The sequence below is a fragment of the Mobula hypostoma genome, chromosome 6 (genome assembly GCF_963921235.1).
Source record: "Mobula hypostoma chromosome 6, sMobHyp1.1, whole genome shotgun sequence".
Lineage (NCBI taxonomy): Eukaryota > Metazoa > Chordata > Chondrichthyes > Myliobatiformes > Myliobatidae > Mobula > Mobula hypostoma.
This window is the reverse complement of record NC_086102.1, coordinates 43,826,026-43,851,006: the sequence shown is the minus strand read 5'-3', so window position 1 is coordinate 43,851,006 and position 24,981 is coordinate 43,826,026.

Sequence of the window (24,981 nt, the reverse complement as noted above, 5' to 3'; positions counted from 1 at the left end):
AATCAGCAGTTTAACTGCTCGTTACTTCCTTTTATGAACAATTTTTTTTTACTCTTGGTATACTTTTGCATCTATTTTTTTTGTATTTCTATCTCCTTGTTTAGAAAATTAAGGATTTAATATTAGAAAGTTTTCTTTGTGTTAATACTTTCTAAGTTAATATGTTTTGAACTTTCATATTTCTTTCTAATATTTTCATACTATAATTCTTTATGAGGTTTTATTTAATACATTTAATTTTACTCTTTTTTTGTTATTTTTGTTGGAAGCAGTTTTGCCTTGAACTTTTTTTTTTGGAGCTCAGCCAGTAGATTGTTTTGGGAGGGATGATAGGTTTAGTTGTCAACTGCCTTTTGGTTGATTTTTTCTCTGGGCAGGGGATGGGGGGAGGTTTTTTTAACCTGCTTTTTGGTTCTCTTAGCTTGATTTGTTGCTTGGTTACTTTTTCTTAAAGCTCATTGTTTGGATTTAATATATATTCCAGCAGTTTTTATTCAAATATCTCCTTTAAGCAATATTTAAAATGGACCATATTTCTAATTTACTTAGTTTTAATGTGAAAGGATTAAACCATCCTGTGAAACATAATAAGATATTTAATTATATTAAGAAATTGAATGTCTCAATTTTTTTTACAAGAAACACATGTTCGTAAATGTGATAATTAACGATTTTTCAGACGGTGGAAGGGTTTATCTTTCCATTCCTCCTTTCAGGCTAAGGCAAGAGGAGTTTAGATTATTACATTAGATTATGAGGACACTCAGTCCTCGTTTATTGTCATTTAGAAATGCATGCATTAAGAAATGATACAATGTTCCTCCAGACTGTTATCAGAAAAAAAAGCAGGACAAACCAAAGAATAATATTGACAAGACCACATAATTATAACATATAGTTACAGCAGTGCAAAGCAATATCATAATTTGATAAAGAGCAGACCATGGGCACGGTAAAAAAAAGTCTTAAAGTTGCAATCAACTCCTGATAGTCCCGATAGCAGGTGGCGAAAGGGAGAAACTCTCCCAGCCATAAACCTCCAGGCGCTGACAACTGCTGATGCATTGGAAGCACCCAACCACAGTCGACTCTGAGTCTGTCCGAAAACTTCGAGCCTCCGACCAGCCCTCCAGCACCGAGCACCGAGCACCATCTCTGCCAAGGGCTTCGACCCCGCCCCAGCCGCCAAACAACAAGCAAAGCCGAGGACTCGGGGCTTTCTCCGGAGATTCTGGATCACACAATAGCAGCGGTAGCTAAGAAGGCATTTCAGAAGTTTCTCCGGATGTTCTTCCGTGCTCTTATGTATGCCTCCATCAAATCAGGATTGTGCACGGCACCCTACTTGACAGATAACAGATATCATCACTCGCCGATTTTTATAGACAATTCAGTTTCTTTCGTTCAACATAATGTAGTGTCTGATACCAATGGGCGTTTTATTATAGTCTCAGGGAAATTAGATAATAAATTAATAGTTTTTGCTAATTTGTATGCCCTGAATATAGATGATCCAGGCTTTTTTTGAACGTTTTTCTTTTTATTTTTTCCGGAATTAAGTTTATTTTCTTTGATTTTTGGCGGAGACTTCAACTGTTGTTTAAATCCTGTTTTAGATCCTACTTCTGAACAATTGACTTGTAGTAGATCTGCCTTCGTTATCCAATCTTTTCTAATGAAATGTGATATTGTTGATGTTTGGCATTTTCTATATCCAACAGATAAAGAGTACTCATTTTTTTCTCATGTTCATCATATTTATTCCAGGATTGATTATTTTTTTGTTGATAGCCAATTGATTCCATTAGTTCGATCCTGTGAATATAAAGAAATTGCTGTTTCAGATCATGCTCCTGTATTTTTATCTTTAAATCTTCTGGGTATCTCCCAAATAAATAGTTTCTGGCATTTTAATTCAACTCTGTTATCAGGTAAAGATTTTTTAGAATTTTTGGAGAGACATTATTCTCTTTTTTGAAGAGAATGCGCTAGAAGAGACTTCTAGTCTTATTTTGTGGGATGTTTTTAAGGTTTATATTAGAGGTCAAATTATTTCTTTTACCGCTAGTGTTAGGAAGAAAGCTAATAAGGAGAGAAATGAATTAGCCAATCAGTTGAAACAATTAGACCAAAAATATGCTTTGGCTCCAGATCCTGTTTTATATAAAAGACCTGTTGAAATTAAAACTAAATACAATCTGCTCTTAACTTATCCAATTGAAATGCAATCTTCAAAAGATAGAAGTCAGTTTTATGTTCATGGAGATAAAACGGGTGAACTATTAGCCAACCAATTAAAGACTTTGATAGTTAAACATAAAATTAAAGAAATTTGTAAAGCTATTGGTGATAAAACATCTGATCATTTAGAAATAAATGTTGCTTTTAGAGAATTCTACTCTAAACTTTATAGTTCTGAGTATTAACTTTAAATATAACACTCTAATGAATAATTTTTAGATCAATTAAACATTCCTACACTTTCTGATAATACTCAAAAATTGTTGGATCAACCCATTTCCTATGAGGAAATTGCTGAAGTTGTTCATTTTTTGCACTTGGGGAAGGCTTCGGGTCCTGATGGATTTTCTGGAGAGTTTTATAAGCCCTTTTCCTCTTTGCTTAGACCTCATTTTTATTCTGTCCTTTCCAACTGTTTTAAATTAGGTAAGTTGCCACAATCTTTTTATGAAGCCTTTATTTCGCTTATTCTTAAAAAGAATAAGGACCCAATTGAATGTTCTTCTTATACACCTATTTCCTTACTTAATGTTGATACTAAACACGGCCCCTGCCCATCCCCCACATGAGCCATCTGTTATCGGCCCCCAACCAACACATATTCCATTCTCCCCTCCTACCCCTCTTCACAGTCCCCCACCCTGCTCTCATGACCATACCCCTTCCCCACACGAAACCACCACGGTGGGCTTCACAGCTGAACAGGTGAGAAGACAGCTGAAATGTCTCAACCCAAGCAAGGCTGCAGGACCGGATGGTGTCAGTACCAGGGTGCTCAAAGCCTGTGCCCCTCAGCTTTGTGGTGTACTTTGCCATGTATTCAACCTGAGCCTGAGGCTCCGGAGGGTTCCTGTACTGTGGAAGACGTCCTGCCTCATCCCTGTGCTGAAGACGCCGCGCCCCAGCAGCGTCAATGACTACAGACCAGTGGCATTGACCTCCCACATCATGAAGACCCTGGAGAGACTTGTTCTGGAGCTGCTCCGGCCTATGGTCAGGCCACACTTAGATCCCCTCCAATTCGCCTACCAGCCCTGACTAGGAGTTGTGGATGCCATCGTTTACCTGCTGAGCCCTGTCTACGCCCACCTGGACAAGCCAGCGAGCACTGTGAGGGTCATGTTTTTTGACTTCTCCAGTGCGTTCAACACCATCCGCCCTGCTCTGCTGGGGGAGAAGCTGACAGCGATGCATGTGGATGCTTCCCTGGTATCATGGATTCTTGATTACCTGACTGGCAGACCACAGTACGTGTGCTTGCAACACTGTGTGTCCAACAGAGTGACCAGCAGCACTGGGGCTCCACAGGGGACTGTCTTGTCTCCCTTTCTCTTCACCATTTACACCTCAGACTTCAACAGAGTCTTGTCATCTTCAGAAGTTTTCTGATGACTCTGCCATAGTTGGCTGCATCAGCAAGGGAGATGAGACTGAGTACAGGGCTACGGTAGGAAACTCTGTCACATGGTGTGAGCAGAATTATCTGCAGCTTAATGTGGAAAAGGCTAAAGAGCTGGTGGTAGACCTGAGGAGAGCTAAGGTACCGGTGACCCCTGTTTCCATCCAGGGGGTCAGTGTGGACATGGTGGAGGATTACAAATACCTGGGAATACGAATTGACAATAAACTGGACTGGTCAAAGAACACTGAGGCTGTCTACAAGAAGGGTCAGAGCCGTCTCTATTTTCTGAGGAGACTGAGGTCCTTTAACATCTGCCAGACGATGCTGAGGATGTTCTACGAGTCTGTGGTGGCCAGTGCTATCATGTTTGCTGATGTGTGCTGGGGCAGCAGGCTGAAGGTAGCAGACACCAACAGAATCAACAAACTCATTCGTACTGCCAGTGATGTTGTGGGGATGGAACTGAACTCTCTGACGGTGGTGTCCGAAAAGAGGATGCTGTCCAAGTTGCATGCCATCTTGGACAATGTCCCCCATCCTCTACATAATGTACTGGGTGGGCACAGGTGTACATTCAGCCAGAGACTCATTCCACCGAGATGCAACACAGAGCGTCATAGGAAGTCATTCCTGCCTGCGGCCATCAAACTTTACAACTCCTCCCTTGGAGGGTCAGACACCCTGAGCCAATAGGCTGGTCCTGGACTTATTTCCTCGCACAATTCACATATTACTATTTAGCTATTTATGGTTTTATTACTATCTATTATTTATGGTGCAACTGTAACGAAAACCAATTTCCCCTGGGATCAATAAAGTATGACTATGACTATGACTATGACTATAACTATAAATTTTATATAAACTTTTGGCTCGTAGGATTGAAAATATTTTGCCATCTATTACCTCTGATGAACAGACTGGATTTATCAAAAATCTATACTCCCACTTTAATATTCGTCATTTATTGACTGTTATTTATTCCCCTTCTAAAGAGATTTCAGAATGTGTGATATCCTTAGATGCTGAGAAAGCCTTTGATCAGGTTGAATGGAATTATTTATTTAAAACTTTAGAAAAATTTAACTTTGGGCCCGATTTTATTCAATGGATTAAATTACTTTATTTATCTCCTTCCGCTCAGGTTCTTAGTAACTCTCAGTACTCTGAACCATTCAAACTTTATTGCGGTACTAGATAAGGTTGGCCCTTGAGTCCTTTGCTTTTTGACTTGGTCTTAGAACCTTTAGCTATTGCTTTCTGGGAATCTAATAATATCATGGGTATTTTAAGGAGGGGTATTACCCATAAAATTTCGCTTTATGCTGATGACCTTTTGCTCCACATTTCTAATGTGGAGCCTTCTTTACCTTCTCTACTTTCCTTACTTTCTTGCTTTAGTCAGTTCTCTGAATATAAACTTAACTTTCATAAGAGTGAACTTTTTCCTTTGAATAATTTGCTATTAGTTAATACTAATCTTCCTTTTAAATTGTAAGAAGTCAATTTACTTATTTGGGCATAACAATTACTAGGAATGATAAGTTAGTTCTAAGAAAATTTTTTACACATCTGAATTATGTTAAGAAGGCACTTTCCAATTGGTCACCCATCTCTCTATCGTTGATTGGCCGAATTAACTCTATTAAAATGAATATTTTGCCTAAATTTTCATATTTATATCAGGCCATACCTGTTTTTATTCCTAAATCCTTTTTTGATTCTTTGGATTCTATTATATCTTCTTATATATGGAAGAATAAAATTTCTTGATTAAATAAAGTTCATCTTCAAAAAGCTAAAAAGAAGGGAGGTTTAGCCTTACCCAATTTCAGGTTTTATTACTGGGCACAAAATCTTACGTTTTGGTTATATTATATTAATTGTGAGGACTGTCCAATCTGGGTTTCCTTAGAAGCTAATTCTGTTAATAAATTCTCTATTATTTCTCTTCTCAGATCCACAATTCACAAGATCACAATACAGAGGAGCAGAAGTAGGCCAATTGGCCCATCGAGTCTGCTCCGCCACTCCACCATGAGCTAAACTATTCTCTTATTTAGTTCCAATTTCTTGATACCCTGACCAATTAGATAACTATCAATCTCCTCCTTAAACACCCCCAATGATTGGGCCTCCACAGCTGTATGTGGCAACGAATTCCATAAATCCATGACCCTTTGGCTAAAAAAATTTCTCCTCATCTCTGTTTTAAATGGGTACCCTCTAATTCTAAGACTGTGGCCTCTTGTCTTGGACTCACCTACCAAGGGAAACAGCCTTTCAACATTTGAAATGTTTCTGAGATCCCCTCTCATTCTTCTATTCTCTAATGAATACGGTCCAAGAGCCGACAAACGTTCCTCATATGTTAGCCCCTGCATTCCAGGAATCATCCTCGTAATCTTTTCTGAACTCTCTCCAGCATCAGTACATCCCTTCTAAGATAGGGGGCCCAAAACTGCACACAGTATTCCAAATGAGTTCTCACCAGTGCCCTATAGAGCTTCATCAACACCTCTTTACTCTTATACACTATTCCTCTTGAAATGAATGCCAACATAGCATTCACTTTCCTGCCGATCCAACCTGGTGGTTAACCTTTAGGGTATCGCGCACAAGGAACCCCAAGTCCCTTTGCACTTCTGATTTTTGAACTTTCTCCCCATCCAGATAATAATCTGCCGGAGTTTTTCTTCTTCCAAAATGTACAACCATATATTTCTCAACATTGTATCTCATCCGCCATTTCTTTGCCCACTCTCCTAAACTGACCAAGTCTCTCTGCAACCTTTCCGTTTCTTCAACACTTCCTGCTCCTCCACTTATCTTGGTGTCATCCAGAAAACCGTTTAATCCATAACCTAAATCATCGATATACATTGTAAAAAGAAGCGGCCCCAACACCGACCCCTGCGGAACACCATTAGTAACCGGCAACCAATCAGAATAGGATCCCTTTATTCCCACCCTTTGCTTTCTGCCTATCAGCCAATGCTCCACCCATTTCAATATCTTTCCTATAATTCCATGGGCTCTCATCTTATTAAGCAGCCTCATATGGGGCACCTTATCGAAGGCCTTTTGAAAATCCAAATACACAACATCCACAGCCTCTCCCTTGTCAATCTTATTTGAGATTACCTCAAAAAATTCCAATTGGTTGGTGAGGCAGGATCTTCCCTTCATGTAACCATGCTGGCTTGGGCCTATCTTGTCATGCACCTCGAGGTATTTCATAACCTCGTCCTTGAGGATTGACTCCAATAACTTTCCAACTACCGATGTCAGACTAATAGGTCTGTAATTTTCTTTTTGCTGCCTCCCTCCTTTCTTAAACAGCGGAATTATGTTTGTGACCTTCCAGTCCTCCGGAACCATGCCAGAGTCTATTGACTCCTGGAAGATCATTTCCAATGCCTCTACAATCTCCAAAGCCACCTCCTTCAGAACCCATGGGTGCACCTCATCCGGTCCAGGAGATTTATCTATTCTTAGTCCATTTAGCTTCCCAAACGCCTTCTCTCTAGTAATCTTGACTGTACCTAATTCTATTCCCTGAGACCTCTGGCTATCAGGTATGTTGCTAATGTCTTCCACTGTGAAGACTGATGCAAAATACTCATTTAGTTCCTCTGTCATCTCTTTGTTACCCATTATAATTTCTCCAGCATCATTTTCAATTGGTCCTATAGCTACCCATGTCACTCTTTTACTCTTCATATATTAAAAAAAACTCTTAGTATCCTTTTTTATGTTAATTGCCAACTTCCTTTCATAATTCATCTTTTCTTTCCTAATGACTTTCTTAGTTTCCTTCTGTAAGTTTTTAAAAGTCGTCCAGTCCTCAGTATTCCCTCTAATTTTTGCTTCCTTGTACGCCGTCTATTTTGCTTTTACTTTAGCCTTAACCTCTCTTGTTAGTCACACTTGTGCCATTTTTCCATTCATGATTTTCTTTTTTCTTGGAATATATTTTTCCTGCACTTTCCTTATTTCTTGTAGGAATTTCATCCAATTCCGCTCTCCTGTCCCTCCATTTAGCTTACTTTTCCAATCGACTTGGGCCAGTTCCTCTCTCATACTACTGTAATTTCCTTTGTTCCACTGAAATATCGATACACCTGATACCAGCTTCTCCTTTTCAAATTTGAAACTGAACTCAATCATATTATGATCACTACTTCCAAGGGGTTCCATTACCTCCAACTCCCTAATCGCCTCAGGTTCATTACACAGCACCCAATCCAAAACAGCCGATCCCCTGGTGGGCTTCTGGACAAGCTGCTCCAAATCCTTTATCTTTAAGTAATTTAACTGATAATTTTGTAGTTAAACACACTTTGAGGATTTGGGTACAATTTAGAAAATACTTTGGTTTATTGAGTTTTTCACTTTCCAGACCAATTTTTCTAACTATTTTTTTAAACCGTCTATGTCTGATGTAGTTTTTAAGGAGTGGAATAGATTGGGTATTAAATGTTTTTATGATTTGTTTGTTGAAGATACTCTCTCTCCATTTGAACATATGTCAGTTAAATATAGCCTACCGAGATCTCATTTTTTTCGATATTTACAAATTAGAGACTTTTTGTGTTCTCAAGTTCATACATTTCCTAAAAGTCCAGATAAAAATTTACTTGATATAATTTTTAATTTGAAACCCTTCCAAAATGCATCTATTTCTAATATTTATGCTATGTTGTCAGGAATAAGAAATATTTCTTTAGATAAAATTAAAAATCTTTGGGAACAAGATTTACAGATTTCAATTTCTGAGGACACTTGGAATGAAATTTTTAAATTGGTTAATACTTCTTCGTTATGTGCCCGTCATTCTCTTCTACAATTTAAAGTGGTTCATACAGCCCAAATGTCTAAAGATAAGCTGTCTCATTTTTATTTGGATGTATCTTCCTTTTGTGATTGATGGTATATTGGAGAAGCTTCATTAATCCATATATTTTGGACTTGTCCAAGTCTTGAAAAATATTGGAAGGACGTATTTCAAACTTCTTCAGTGCTTTTTAAAGTAAATTTTAAAGCTAATCCTTTGACTGCCTTATTTGGTATTGTTGGAGGAAATGATATTACTTTGGAGTCATGTGATTTGCACATTTTAGCCTTTATTTCTCTTTCCAGGAGGGCATTGTTGCTTAAGTGAAAGGATTCCACTCTGCCTACTCATACTCATTGGTTAAATGATGTTATATTCAGAGAAGATTCGCTGTTCAATTTCCAAACCTAGATTGATTTTTTTAACATTGTGGGGACCTTTTTTGAATTATTTTCATAATCTTTGATTTGCTATTAAGCACAGATGTTGGCAAATAATATGTTGTACTATATGTTAAGGATCTTTTCCTTTTTTTTAACCTAACAGCTGGTTTTTCTGGTAGTGGGTTTAGATTATAATTATCTCTTTTCAATATTATGATTAAATTTAATTTTATATGGATATGGGGTAATTACACCTTATCTGTGATTTCATTATATAATAATCGATATATATTATATATTCTACTGTACTCTATTCTTTTATGTAAGAAATTAATAAAAATATTGGCAAAGAATGAAGTAATTAAACTGAATACCGTGGTCTGTACCTTTGTTAAGTCAAATTGGCAATAGTAAGTTTCTCTGACATCCTACACCATACCATCAGGTTCTCTCGTCTCCCATCCTTTCACCATCCTCTCACCATTTACCTGTCTGGCCCCCTAAAAATCTTTCTTCCTCAGAGCTGCAAAATCTCTGCCATGTGAATGGGCCAGGACAGGCCAGCGTTGAGCTTGCTACTGGTGAGTCTTACTTGTCTCTGTGCTGAACTGAACCTGCAGCCTGTATCTAAAGGGGTCCTGGATTGGCTGTGTCTGGCTTCGAAGCTATGGACTCACCTTTGTGAATGTTATATGCCTACTTTAATTGTTTACACAACTTATTTTCTTTCTGCACATTGTGTGTGTTGACGGTCTTCTGTTATTAATGCGTTCTATTGGACTTCCTTGTTTTGTTGCTGCCTGTAAGGTGACAAATCTCAAGGCTGAAAATAAATGTACTTTGAACTTTGTGGATCTCGAGCCAGACCTAGTCTGACACAGGATCCAGGATAACATTGTCCAGCATAAAGTGAGGGGAATACCCATTTGATGAAGACAGTATAAGCAGATTGGGTTTCCTCTCACTGAAACCCCAATGAGTTCCTGTGGTGAAAAAAATCTGTACAGAGTTAAGGGCTGAATAACATGTCTATGCAGCATGTAGTATAGGGGATCATTAAAGGATGTATCAGTCAGTGAATATGATGCCCCTGACTGTTTAAAAACAGAGAGCAAGAGTTCTAAAAAATTATTGGTCTAAAGATTTTGCTTTTTGCCTTCAGCTGAAGATCCTGAGATGATTAGGGTGGTAAGGAGTTACTTGTAGATATTTTCCATTCTGGGATTGCACGTGCTCAGTAAATCAGATGTTCTTTGCTCTTTTTGTTTGGAAGGTGGAATTAAAGCCTTCTCTCTTGCAGAGCTCTGAGAACCATAATTAAAATGTGTTTGAGCCTACTTAATGTCTGTGAACATAAAAAAATGCAGCAAGGAGTGATTAAAAAAAACAATTCATCCATCAAAGCTACCAAATGCATCCTGGAACCATTTCACAACAAGAAGAAACTGTTTATGATTTATCACCAACACAGGCCTTTCACTCAGACAGACTGGAAGGACAGTTGATCTGAGAAATAATAATGTAACACTGGTGACAGAGTATAAGGATGAATCGGTTCATAAGGTCAGCATTTTACTCCATACATCAAATAATCTACAGCAGTTTTAAAGTAAAAAGTACATCTAAGTCCTAAATTGCAAAAAAAAGGACAAGTTTGATTTCCAAGCAATAAAATTCCTCATTTAAATAGATTTAATATTTACAGATGCTAGAAAGGATTTAGCAATCCCATTAGTCTAACAAATTCTTTTCTGTTAAACCTGATTAGATTAATGAAGTGCAGTTGTATCCTAATGCAAATATCTTGATGCAATCAACCCTGCCTTCATTATGAGGGGAATGTAATAATTTAGTGATCACTTTGTCTTCTTTGTAAACACCTGATAATTCTCTGACATTTTAAATTATAACCATTTCAGAAGGTATGATTTTCCTTGGGACATCAGTAAGATGAACAATTATAAAGGTACTGTTCAGATCTATTTAATGAACGGAGTGTATGAACAATGTGTCTTGTTAATGGGATTACTGTATACAACATTAGTATTTTCTTACAAGCTGCTGTGCAGCTTTTTTCCTGTTTGATCTATGACTTTGCCATTGTTTCTAATCTACTGTTCATTGTTCTGTGCAGCGTTCAAGGAAGACTGGCTAGCAACCAAGACTAAGTCATGCAGATTTGCATTTAAAGGGACCAGCTGCTTAAATAAATAAAAATAAATCCTTTGAACATCTCCAGGGATGCAGAAGAGTCTGAGTCATACTGAGCATTACTGAGGGCTCATGCTGCTCTAAGTAATGGAACAGGTCCAACTCAAATAGTTGAAATATGAAGAATTCTAAGGTCAGGTTATTTCAACGTTTTCAAAATATTAAAAACCCACACATTTCTAGTTATAGAGTCACAGAAAAGTACAGCACAGAAATAGGTCCTTTGGCCCATCTAGTCCGTGCCAAAACCATTTAAACTGCTGACACCCATCAACCCGCATCAGAACCATAGCCCTCCATATCCCTACTATCCATTTACTGTACCTATCCAAACTTCCCTTAAACATTGAAATTGAACTTGCATGTACCACTTGTGCTGCCAGCTCATTCCACACTCCCACAACCCTCTGAGTGAAGAATTCCCCCTTATGTTCCCCATAAACTTTTCATATTTTACCCTTAACACATAACCTCTGGTTGTAGTCCTACCCAACCAAAGTGGAAAAAGCCCGCTTGCATTTACCCTGTCTATATCCCTCATAATTCTGTATATATCTATCAAATCTTCTCTCAATCTTTTACATTCCAAGGAATAAAGTCTTAACCTATTCAATCTTTCCTTATACCTCAGGTCCTCCAGAGCTGGCAACGCCTTTGTAAATTTCTCAACCTTATCCTTCCTGTAGGTAAGTAACCAAAACTGCACACAATTCTCCAAATTAAGCTCCCCAACATCTTATACAACCTCAAAATAACATCCCATTTCCTGTACTCAATACTTTGATTTATGAAGTTCAATGTGCCAAAAGCTTTCTTGATTACCCTATCTACCTCATATCTTATATCTGTCATATCTCATACTTGTTTTTCCTGTCGATGATCAAACTGGTGCCCTCTTGTTTTGCCAGTTACCTCTTGTTAGTGGCGCATTCACCCGGTTGTTTGTTTTCACTATATCATTTCCTACTTCAAAAAATTATGCTATCTACAGGATTTACAAATTCTTACAACATTAAAAGTAACACTCATTGTATACAGTTCCATTATAAATGTGAATAATTGTTCTCCTTCTTTTGCAGATTAAATGATTTGTAACCTCCCAGGGGCTTAATCTGCCTGACTTGCTGAGTTCCTTCAGCATTTAGTGTGGGTTGCTTACATAAACTCTAGCTAATTATATTATGTATTCTATTTGTTGAGAGCCTAACAGCATTCTTGGAATAGACAGGCTTCAAGTTCAGCCTATGAACTCCTTAATAATATGGCTCCATGAGGAGTTGTAAAAGAGCAGAGCTTACGCACTAACCTTGGCCAAGCTTTCCGTCTGGAAATGCTGCCACTGAGCTTTACCTAATTCAATATTCCTCACAAGCATGACGTACACCATTTAGTCCTCTGAATTTTAAATAGGCTTCCCTTTGGCTTTTGGAAGATCTTCCTTGATGATTTAATTTAGGAAATATATGAAATTAAACAGCAAAAGATATAATTGTAAAATTGTAATCCAATCCTTTGCATCTGCCCATGACCACAAGAAACTGCAGAGAAATTTCTTGTGGACACAAACCATCCTCCCTTCCGTGGTCTCTGCCTACAACGTTTGCTTCAAACATAATCAGGGACCCTTCCATCTCAGACATTCTCTCTTATTTCCCCTCCTGACTGACAGAAGATACAAAACCCCAAAAGTACATATTGTACCACCAAGCTCAAGGACAGCTTCTATCCCACTGTTATAAGACTATTGGAAGTACCTCTTTCACAATAAAATAGACTCTTGACCTCACAGTCTACCTTGTGGTAATCTTGCACCTTTTTGTCTGCATGCACAACACATCCTCTGTAGCTGTAACTCTATATTCTTCATTGTTATTGCTTTTACCTTGTACTACCTCGACATACCATGTGGTGAAACGCTCAATTACCAATTGCAGTGAAAGGAAAAGGGCAGGAGAGGGTTAAAACTCTTAATATGAATAGGATAAAAAATGCTTGTCTGAATGATAAGCAGGTCATGATCAGAGAACAGCAATATGAGGAATGATGAATATTTGACAATTAGCAGAAAACTCCTCCCGGACATAAACTAGATTGAATATTGAGCTTGGAAGGAGTGACCTTTCATTGTCAGATGACAATTATCGTTCTGTGTTTTTTATTTTCTTCCAGCACCTGACATATTCCATTGTGTGATTAATTTCATTCCATTTGCTACTTGGTAGAAATTAGCTTTGGAATAATACAAAGATTTTGTTAATTACTAAAATCTGCATGCTTTTTTAAAGAAAACAAACCACTAATGGAAAACCTCTGTTCAGAAAGTAGTGGATATTTTAATAAATTTGCAAAGAGTCCCAGCAAGTTAACAGAGAAACAGTTTTACAGCCTAAAATATTAAAGTGCAAGTGGTTGAAATCAAACATTCATTAAGTTCCACTGATATTATTGTAACATTTGAATGGAGTTTGACAATATTTCCTTAGTGGTCCCACATTATTCTTGTTGTATTTAAAGCTATGCCAATATAGTCAAACTGCATACGCACCAAAATGTAATAAATCACAACATTACAAGGTAAGGAAATGATCTGCTGTTCAATAAAAATTCAAATAGAACAATTAGCAGCTCCAACTAGCCCCACTCTTTGTATGTATGATCAGATGGTATGATCAGATGGCTCATTTCTGGCTATCTTAATTTGATCAGTAGACAGCACTAGGCGAGAGACAGATATCTCCCAGCGTAAGGCTAATTTTAATCGATTGCTAGTCCAGCTAACACTTTAAAAGAGCATCAGTTAAGCTTTGTTTCCTTATTCTTGGTTTTTGCTTGTGGAGTTTATGGCTTTCTGATACTTAATGAGTTTATCCAATTGTCTTCTGGATCTTGTTCATTGATCCAAACAAAATATCTGGCACACATTGAAGCCATTTTTTGTTTTTAGGTAGCTGTTTTTTAAAATATATGAAATAGAATGATTATGGTTTGTTTGTGCAAAAGAGACAGTTTTCACTCGTGCATTATAATGCTTCAAGCCTATGGAATGTGTTGTCCTGCCATTAATTTTCAGCGTCAACAGCTATCAGTCTGACAATGCCAGGATCTTGATCCTATAAACAGGAACATGTTGATCGGTTTCTGCAAGCAGCACTGAACTCAGAGCAATCACAAAGCAGGAAGTCACCAATGTCGACACTCTCCTGTGTTGGTAATCATTCACCAGTACAAATAACTTTAATTCTCCTTTCCTTTCGATCACTGACTATTTCCAGCCATTAGCATTTGACATTATTGTGACAGCAGGAACGGTATGTTAAAATGCACCATCAGCAAGACTCTTGCTTTTGCCATTGAAATATATATAAAGTCTTAACCTTTTTTCTGCTCTGTTCATGAAAGATTACATCCTGCTTCTTTGATGACATCTCAGTGTCCTTTCTTCTACAAATTTAATGTCAGGACTCCATTACCATTATTTTATCCGAGCAGCAAGCCAGATGTACAAGGTGGTTTGCTAAACCAGCTGCTGGAAAGCAGTACTTCATCACAAGGAAGGATTGGAGATTGGTTATATATGACTGTCGTTAAGAGAGATAGCGCAAAGAATCTGGGCTGGGGAGCAAAAGAGCTGCAAGGCTGACGGGGAGGTCGACCCAGCACCTGCATGGAGGGATACAATTAGACTGGTGCTATCCTCCTCTCCTCTGGTTCTGTTTCCCTTGCTCAGCCTTCAGTAATATTTTTATTTGTCTAAAGTTTTATCTAAATGCAAATTGGTATGGTTGTGGATGCAGTGTCAGTCAGTGGTGAAATGTATGTTATCCCCGGTATTCTTGATTGTGACAGATTGCCTGATGAGAAAGAGAGGGATTATCCTTTACGGTCAATATTATTCTTTCAGCTCTTTCATTTTAACCTGCATACACTGTGGCTTCGCCAGGGCAAGGTAGTTACACCATTTGTAGTATTGCTGCTTCCTTGAATTGTTTGGAAATTTTTCCTACCATTTTTGACTGGTGAAAGATAACTTGTTTTTTCTTTGTACATCTAAATCATAGGTTTTCATACAAACTCTGAAATCAATTTATTGATATTCTCTTCTCTGGGATTTAGTGTGAGATTCTGGTCATTGACCTATAGTGAGTCTTGATTCACTTTTAAAATAAAAATTGTTAAAGGGTTAAACCTAAAGCATTAATTTTAACCTAGAAGCAAGATTCATAGTTTTACATGATTCATAATTCCCTAATATTGACTGATACCTACTCAGTGCTAAAGGTTTAGATGGGGCAGAATTTGTTAAGTGTATCCAAGAAGAATTCCTGACATAATATGTATACAGGCTGACTGAGGGAGAAGTCATACTGTATCTGATACTAATCACAGAGTCATTGAGAAGTACAGCACAGGAACAGGCCCTTTGGTCCATCTAGTCCATGCTGAAACCATTTAAAATGCCTACTTCCATTGATCTGCCTGGAGGCCATTGCCCTCCATATCTCTACTATCCACGTACCTATTCAAATTTCTCTTAAACGTTAAAATCGAGCTCACATGCACCACTTGTGCTGGCAGCTCATTCCACACCCTCATGACCCTCTGAGGGAAGAAGTTTCCCCTCGTGTTCCCCTTAAACTTTTCACCTTTCTCGCTGAACCCATGACTTCTGGTTGTAGTCCCACCCAACTAGTAATTCAAGCCTGTATGCTTTTCTATCTATCCATCAGTTATGCCACAGGATAACTCCATCAAACTTTCTGAGATGTATTCTTCGTTACCTGAAGCTCCTCTCATTTAAAGGTACAAAATTAAATGGAAGAAGTCCATTGCCAATTTACATTAATTCTGTTTATCTGTTTTTTGTGCCCACTTTATGGCAAAACCTAACAGAAAAATATAGGCCCATGTGAAAATAAGCATCTTGTCTTAAATTTTATTCTCCTCTTCTGAATCTCTACTAATCAACGTAACTTGTTCAAATATCAATCATTAGAGATCAACTTCACTGCAATTAGGATTTATGTGAAGAAATGAAATGCTTCAAATCAGGCAGAAGCTGTGATACAACATAGGTAGGAAAAGGGATAAGGCCCTGAAAAGAGAATTTAGTGGGCTAGGTAGGAAGCAAAAAAGCATGATGTCAAGGGTGGTAATCTCTGGATTTCTGTCTGTACCACATACCAGTGAGGGAAAGAACGGGACGATATGGCAAGTGGATGTGTGCCTGAAGAATTGTTGAAGGGGTCAATGTTTCAGATTTCCAGGTCATCGGGATCTCTTCTGGGGAATTTATGACCTGTACAAAAGGGACAGTTTATACCTTAACTCAAGGGGAACTAATATCTATGTGTGCAGGTTTCCTAGCGCTATTGGGAGGGTTTAAACCAGTTTGGAAGCAGGTTGAAAACCAGAGTTGTAGGGAAGACGATGGAGCAGTTGGTGCAAAGGTAGGTGCAGCTCGCAGAGGGACTGTGAGGAAGAAACGCAGCGGACCTGGCATAATAGCAGTCAGTTTGATGGGTTGAAATGTGAAAGATGTATCAGGAACAAGGCTGAGGAACTTGGAGCATGGATCAGTACATAGAACTACAACATTGTGGCCATTACAGAGATGTGGCTGTCACAGGGTCACAAGGGAATGGCTGCTGGATGTTCCAGGGTTTAGATGTTTCAAAAGGGACAGGCAAGAAGATAAAAGGGGTGGTGGAGAGGCATTGCAATCAGGGCTGGTATTACAGCTACGGAAAGGGAGAACACCATGGAGGGATCATTACTGATTCTGTGTGGGTGGAAGTCAGAAATAGGAAGGAGCAATCAGTCTATTTGTGTATTCTGCAGGTCTCCCCAGTAGTAATAGAGACACCAAGATGTAGATCGCAAGGCAGATTTTGCAAAGGTGCAAAAATAACTTGGATTGTTGTCATGGATGACTTCAACTTCCATAATATAGATTGGTACCTCCTTAGTGCGAAAGGTTTGTTGTTCCTTTTCGCACCTGTATCACTGCCTGGTACAAGAACTGCACCAACATTGATCGCTGGGCACTGCAGAGAGTGGAACGGACAGCCCAGCGCATCTGTGGATGCGAACTTCCCTCCATTGAAGACATTTACAGCAGCAGGTGCAGAAAGAAGGCCTGGAAGATCATCAGGAACACCAGTGACCCCGACCATAAACTGTTTCAGCTGCTTCCATCTGGCAAATGGCACAACATCATTAAAGCCAGGACCAATAGGCTACGGGACAGCTTCTTTCTACAGGCCATAGACTTACAAATTCACATGTCTAAACATTGCAACGGAGTAATTTCACAAAGATTTTTACTCCCTCACATTGTGGGATGGATGTAGGATTTAAATCAATTCAATAAATTCAATCATGTGGTAACTTTGCTGTTTCCATAGCATTTGACTGTTTTTTTATGTGCCTGAGTTGCTAGCTCGACACTCGACCTACCATAGATGGAAAGTGTGCAAGGAGCCAGCTGGATTCGAACTCGGGACCATTTGCCTCAAAGTCTGGTGCTGATGCCACTGCACCGTCAGCCAGCTAGCAAAAGGCTTAGATGGAATGGAATTTGTGAAGAGTGTCCAGGAAGGATTTCTGACACAATATTGCGGTAAGACAGGAAATTAGGTGTGTAAATTGGAAACCGATGTACTCAGGAAATGCACTTTGGAAATGTGGAGGATGCTTAGGGAGCCCTTGCATGGAGTTCTGGATAGGTTTGACCCATTCAGGTAGGGAAAGGATGTTAGTGTGAAGGAACCATGGTAGAGAAGAGATGTGGAACATCTAGTCAAGAGGAAGAAAGAGCGTACATAAGGTTTGGGAAGCAAAGGTCAGACAGGCACTAGGGAGTTACAAGGTAGCCAGGAAGAAGTTTAACAATGGACCTAGCATTGCTTTCCTGCACTAACTTCATGTCCCGTGAATCCTTAAATACCCAAAGTACTATCCATCCCCATCTTCCTTGAATATCAGAATCATTATCACTGAACTTTTGCTACAGCACTACAGTGCAAAGGCATAAAATTGCTATAAATTGCAGAAATAACTTCGTAGTGCAACATAAAAGGGAATAATGAGGTAGTGTTCATTGGTCATGGACCATTCAGAAATCGGATAGTGGAGAGGAAGAAGCTGCTTCTGAATCACTGAGTGTGTGTTTTCAGGCTCCTGTCCCTTCTCCCCCGTGATAATAACAAGAGGAGGACAAGTTCTGGATTTTGAGGGACCTTAGTGAAGGATATTGCTTTCTTGAAGCACTGTCTTGTGAAGTTGTCGTCAATGGTGGGGAGGGCAGTGTCTGTAATTGAGCAGACTTAATTTATAATCCTCTGCAACCCCTTACGACCACAGATCCCACATGTCCCCACTTGGGTTGATAATTCCAAACATTCATTTCTATCTAGGTGAAGAAATTTCTTCTTATGTCAATTCTTAATAGACACCCTTTATTCTGAGAGTGTAACTTCTAGTTCAAGATAACTCATTCAGGGGAAACAACATGCCCATGGTTACCCCATAAACCTAGTGTGGAATTTGTAATAGGTTTCTAAATTCAGGAGTGTTTGGGCCCATTTGGCTTAATCTGCTTCATCTGTTCTCATATGTTAAATTCCTTCATCCCAGTACTGACTCTGGTGAACTTTTATAGCAAAAAAGCTGATTTGCAAGTGTCTTTGGATAGAGAAGCCAAACCTCCATGCAATAAACCAGGTGCAGTCTCAGCTGGATCTTTCATTATGCAGTAAAACAGGTGTGTAAAAAGGGCCCAAAGGATCATTGGGGACCTGAGTCACAAGAACCACAAACTGTTCCAGCTGCTACCATCCGGGAAACGGTACTGCAGCATAAACGCTAGGACCAACAGGCTCCGGGACAGCTTCTTCCACCGGGCCATTAGACTAATTAATTCATACTGATACAATTGTATTTCTATGCTATATTGACTGTCCTGTGGTACGTAATGTTCATTATGAATTACTGTATATTTCACATTGAACATTTAGACGGGGATGTAACGTAAAGATTTTTACTCCTCATGTATATGAAGGATGTAAGTAATCAAGTCAATTCAATTCAAAACGTAGAGGATATTTTGGATTTAACCCAATGATATTAAACTTCAATTAAGCAGCTTTTCCGATAAACAGTACTCCCTTAATACTATACAGATGTTTTTTATAACCTAGGGATTTGGGCTCAGGTCCCTGGACTGCAATCCTCCACCTAATGCAGCAGAGGTGATAATGTTGCCATACTGGCCTATGTCTAAATGGGAATAGGTTTGTTTAATTGGTAATTGGTTCCTTATAGTCACATATTCCGAGATACAGTGAAACGCTTTGTTTCTGTGTCATCCAGACAGATCATTGTGTTCATGTAAACTGAGGCAGTACAAAAGGAAAATAAAGCAGAATACAGGTCATGTGAAAGCCTTCACAGTTATTACCATCTTCTGTAAATGTCACAGCTTTTCCACGTGACAAAGAGTGCTTTGGTTTCTCTAAGCTCTGTCAATCTCTTCCCTTTTTTGCCTCCTGTTTGAGCAGTGTACAATTTTATTCCTTTGCCAGGCTCCAGACATTAGCAGCCTGCTGGGCTCAGATTAGTTTTAGACTTTTTATTCTGATATGTTAATTAATTCTAATGACGGAGGTTTGCAAAGCATTATTTATTCTCCAGAAACTGTTAACACACATGGCAATAGCCAAGTAATTGAACATGACATCTCTGACATGAACCAAATTGTTGCTGAAAGTTTCATTAGCAGAGCAACAAAAAGCATTTTGCTCTATTGATCTTGACCTGGAGTAATCTGTTGCTAACGTCGCCCTTCAGCAACATCAGGTGGATAGGCATGAAACTTGATTGACGGTATTTATTTGTGTTCTGCACTCCTTCTGTTCAGTTATGCCAAACAGACACAGAAAGGAAAATTTCACAATATCCCAATTATAATGATAGAGAACATATCCATGCATGCTGCAACCACAGATGAGTCATTGACCTGGAAGCAATATATTGGAGGGAGGAAGAACAAATATTGGGTTGGTTGGTTATTTTCACGGATTTCAATTACCATGTTACTGAATGGGAAATTGGGTCCTCACGTTCACTCTTTTGTCATAGCATTTCAAGCTTGTCAGTGTTAACTCTTGCTACAAGCGCTCTAAATCAGAAGGTTATAGAATTTACTCTAATCTAGTCCAAAACTCCAGTCTTACACTGCCGAGGCAAATTCCTTCTTCTTCAGCCCTTTACCTCTTTCACTTAATCACCTCCCAGCTTTCCGCTTCACCCCACCCACCTTCTCCCTCACTGGGTTTCACCTGTCACTTGCCAGCTTGTACTCCTTTCCCTACCCACCGGCTTTTTCTGGCTTCTGCTCTCTTCCTTTCCAGTCCTGATGAAGGGTCATGGCCTGAAATATCAACTGTTTATTCCTCTCCATAGATGCTGCCGGACCTGCTGAGTACCTCCAGCATTTTGCATGTGTTGCTGTTAGAGGTTTATCTCCTGGCTGGTTACTATAACTAGGACCTCATCTGCTCTTTCAAGTGGCCAATTAAGGAAAGTAGGGAAATGAACCCCAATATCCCAGCTAACTTTACTCTCTCTGAATTGATGTCACTTTGGAAAAAATTATTGTGTTCCATGTTACTAGGCTGACTATCCTTAGCTCTAAAGTGCTGTGATGAGAGAGTTAAAAAAATCTTTTCAGCTGGATTGAACTTGTCAGCTCACAGGACTCATAATAAGCAAGCTTAATTAATTAGGAAGATAAGAAAACATAACTTTTTGATTCATGGGATCCATGAGGCCTTAAAGCATTCAGATGTACACCACTGTTTTTCTGGAGATTAGCAAAACAGTTTCGGTTGGCAATACAAAGTCTTGACTGATAAGATTTTCAGAAACAAGTGAAACTAGTTGCATGGAAAATGTAAAATCCTCTCTATACATCTATCATTAAAAAGTAGTTTTAGAGTTGTAGCTGATGGTATGCATAGATTAGAAGTGAAATGCAGGCTTTCTTAATTATATAAGTCTGAGCAGTGAGCATGCTTATCAGACTGGAATCACGATCGGTGCTAAGGACCTCAAAGAACTTCGGTTGTTGTAAATTGGAGTCCTTGACAAACAGAGACCTGATTTTGTATCAATTATTCTGTCCTCTGTTTTAGACTTGTTGTTTTATTAATCCTTTGCATCACTTAGTAAAAGGTGTGGGACTTGAATTTATTTAGATCTTACATCTGCACCACAACATGAGGGAGTGAAAATCTTTGTGTTATGACTTTGTCGCAATGTACAGACAGGTGAATTTATAAGTCTAATGGGTTGTAGGAAAAAGCTGTCCCATAGCCTATTGGTCCCGGCTTTAATGATGTGGTGCCGTTTGCCAGACAGAAGCAGCTGAAACAGTTTATGGTTGGGGTCACTGGTGTTCCTGATGATCTTCCAGGCCTTCTTTCTGCACCTGCTGCTATAATTGTCCTCAATGGAGGGAAGTTCACATCCACAGATATGCTGGGCTGTCTGTACCACTCTGTGCAGTGCCCGGTGATCAAGGTTGGTCCAGTTCCCATACCAGGCAGTGATACAGCCAGTCTGTATGCTCTCAAAGGTGCTCCTGTAGTTTTTGTTCTTTTATCAATTATTTTACACATTTGTTTAGATTTAGTGTTTCTTTATCTTACTATGTTTTTCCTTGCTGTTTATTATATTCTAATAAAATACACCTTGTCAACTTTGAAGTGTTCCCTCTCCCTCATTGATACAAATCTTTGAAGCCTGCTTATCATTCCATTATAAGTGCTTTGAGAAATCTTGTCAGTGGCAGGTTTTGTGTAAGTGCCAGCGTTTCTCTCTTGACATTAGAGCTGCAACATTGTCATTTGCAGTTTCCCCAAAGCTAACTGCTTTACAAGGCAATATATGTTTTTAAAACCCACTTTTGCTGTTGTTGCTTTTAAAATAACAGCAGCTCTTGCCCTTTTAAATTTCAAAGGAAAGGGTCCCATTTTGTACATCTTTTCCATAAGCTAGCATCTTTTACCAGAACAACAGGAATTCTGCAGATGCTGGAAATTCAAGCAACATACATCAAAGTTGCTGGTGAACGCAGCAGGCCAGGCAGCATCTATAGGAAGAGGTGCAGTCGACGTTTCAGGCTGAGACCCTTCGTCAGGACTAACTGAAGGAAGAGTGAGTAAGGGATTTGAAAGTTGGAGGGGGAGGAGGAGGGGGAGATCCAAAATGATAGGAGAAGACAGGAGGGGGAGGGATAGAGCCGAGAGCTGGACAGGTGATAGGCAAAAGGGGATACGAGAGGATCATGGGACAGGAGGTCCGGGAAGAAAGACAAGGAGGTGGGGGGGTGTGACCCAGAGGATGGGCAAGAGGTATATTCAGAGGGACAGAGGGAGAAAAAGGAGAGTGAGAGAAAGAATGTGTGCATAAAAATGAGTAACAGATGGGGTACGAGGGGGAGGTGGGGCGTTAGCGGAAGTTAGAGAAGTCGATGTTCATGCCATCAGGTTGGAGGCTACCCAGACGGAATATAAGGTGTTGTTCCTCCAACCTGAGTGTGGCTTCATCTTTACAGTAGAGGAGGCCGTGGATAGACATGTCAGAATGGGAATGGGATGTGGAATTAAAATGTGTGGCCACTGGGAGATCCTGCTTTCTCTGGCGGACAGAGCGTAGATGTTCAGCAAAGCGGTCTCCCAGTCTGCGTCGGGTCTCACCAATATATAAAAGGCCACATCGGGAGCACCGGACGCAGTATATCACCCCAGTCAACTCACAGGTGAAGTGATGCCTCACCTGGAAGGACTGTTTGGGGCCCTGAATGGTGGTAAGGGAGGAAGTGTAAGGGCATGTGTAGCACTTGTTCCGCTTACACGGATAAGTGCCAGGAGGGAGATCAGTGGGGAGGGATGGGGGGGACGAATGGACAAGGGAGTTGTGTAGGGAGCGATCCCTGCGGAATGCAGAGGGGGGGGGAGGGAAAGATGTGCTTAGTGGTGGGATCCCATTGGAGGTGGCGGAAGTTACAGAGAATAATATGTTGGACCCGGAGGCTGGTGGGGTGGAAGTTGAGGACCAGGGAACCCTATTCCTAGTGGGGTGGTGAGAGGATGGAGTGAGAGCAGATGTACGTGAAATGGGGGAGATGCGATTAAGAACAGAGTTGATAGTGGAGGAAGGGAAGCCCCTTTCTTTAAAAAAGGAAGACATCTCCCTCATCCTAGAATGAAAAGCCTCATCCTGAGAGCAGATGCGGCGGAGACGGAGGAATTGCGAGAAGGGGATGGCATTTTTGCAAGAGACAGGGTGAGAAGAGGAATAGTTCAGATAGCTGTGAGAGTCAGTAGGCTTATAGTAGACATCAGTGGATAAGCTGTCTCTAGAGACAGAGACAGAAAGATCTAGAAAGGGGAGGGAGGTGTCGGAAATGGACCAGGTAAACTTGAGGGCAGGGTGAAAGTTGGAGGCAAAGTTAATAAAGTCAACGAGTTCTGCATGCGTGCAGGAAGCAGCGCCAATGCAGTCGTCGATGTAGCGAAGGAAAAGTGGGGGACAGATACCAGAATAGGCACGGAACATAGATTGTTCCACAAACCCAACAAGAAGGCAGGCATAGCTAGGACCCATACAGGTGCCCATAGCTACACCTTTAGTTTGGAGGAAATGGGAGGAGCCAAAGGAGAAATTATTAAGAGTAAGGACTAATTCTGCTAGACGGAGCAGAGTGGTGGTAGAGGGGAACTGATTAGGTCTGGAATCCAAAAAGAAGCGTAGAGCTTTGAGACCTTCCTGATGGGGGATGGAAGTATATAAGGACTGGACTGGACATCTTTTACCAGAAATCATTTTGGTGAACCTTCACGGCACCAGCCTTAAATGTACTTTTCCTTAAAGAAGTATAACAAAATTATGTGCAGTTGCTTCCCCAAGGTCTGAGTTGTAGGGGTTCAGAATTCCTATTAAGATGAGAAATGGCTGATTCTTATGACAATAACCTGACAAGTATATTAAACACAATGACCCCACTTAGGGTTAAATAGAAATCACTTAGTAAAACATCACCCTGGTTAAACAATTCTATCCATAAGCACAAGAGTTCATGCAGAGAGGCTGAAAGAAAATGGAGGAAAAATGGGCTAGAAGTCCATTGTAATATTTTCAAGGAAGAAGTAGCCTCCTATAATGCTGCTATATGCTCTGCAAGAAGAGCCCTTTTTTCCCAAGATTATTACAGAGAATAACAGCGATTCAAGAATATTGTGCTGAACTATACTGCAGGTCGACTGTTAAACCCTCCCCCAACCTACAATGTCCTCAGGCAAGCATCTGCCACAAAATGTGAGGAATTTGTAACATTTTAATAACAACATGACTTTCATTAAGGAGAGTATTGCTACAGATACTAGTAACTCCTACTGGTAACCACCTCGTGAAAAGACAGTAGCATGTAAAAATGTACATGTATTTCTGATTCAGAGCTCTGTAAGATTGCAACAGAGTAAGCAGTTTACTTGCTGTCTCAACCCTGTCCCAACCATCCTTTTTAAGGACTCTTTTAATGGTATTTTCAATTCTGTTAGGAACTGAAGTTTGTCCAGATGCCTTCAAAGTTGCATTTGTCAACCCCCTAGTTAAATAGCCAAATCTTGATAGTGAGGTCAAGTACTAGTTAACTATAGGCTGATATCAAATCTTCCCTTCTTGGGAAAGGCTCTTGAGAAAGTCATTTTTAACCAACTGAACAACCTTCTGAATGAGAACAATATTCTTATATAAAGTTTCAGTCAGGTTTAAGAGCAAGCAACAGCACATAGGCAGCCAATGTCAAAGTTATCGGCGACCTTAGAGTGAAAATGATGACAACA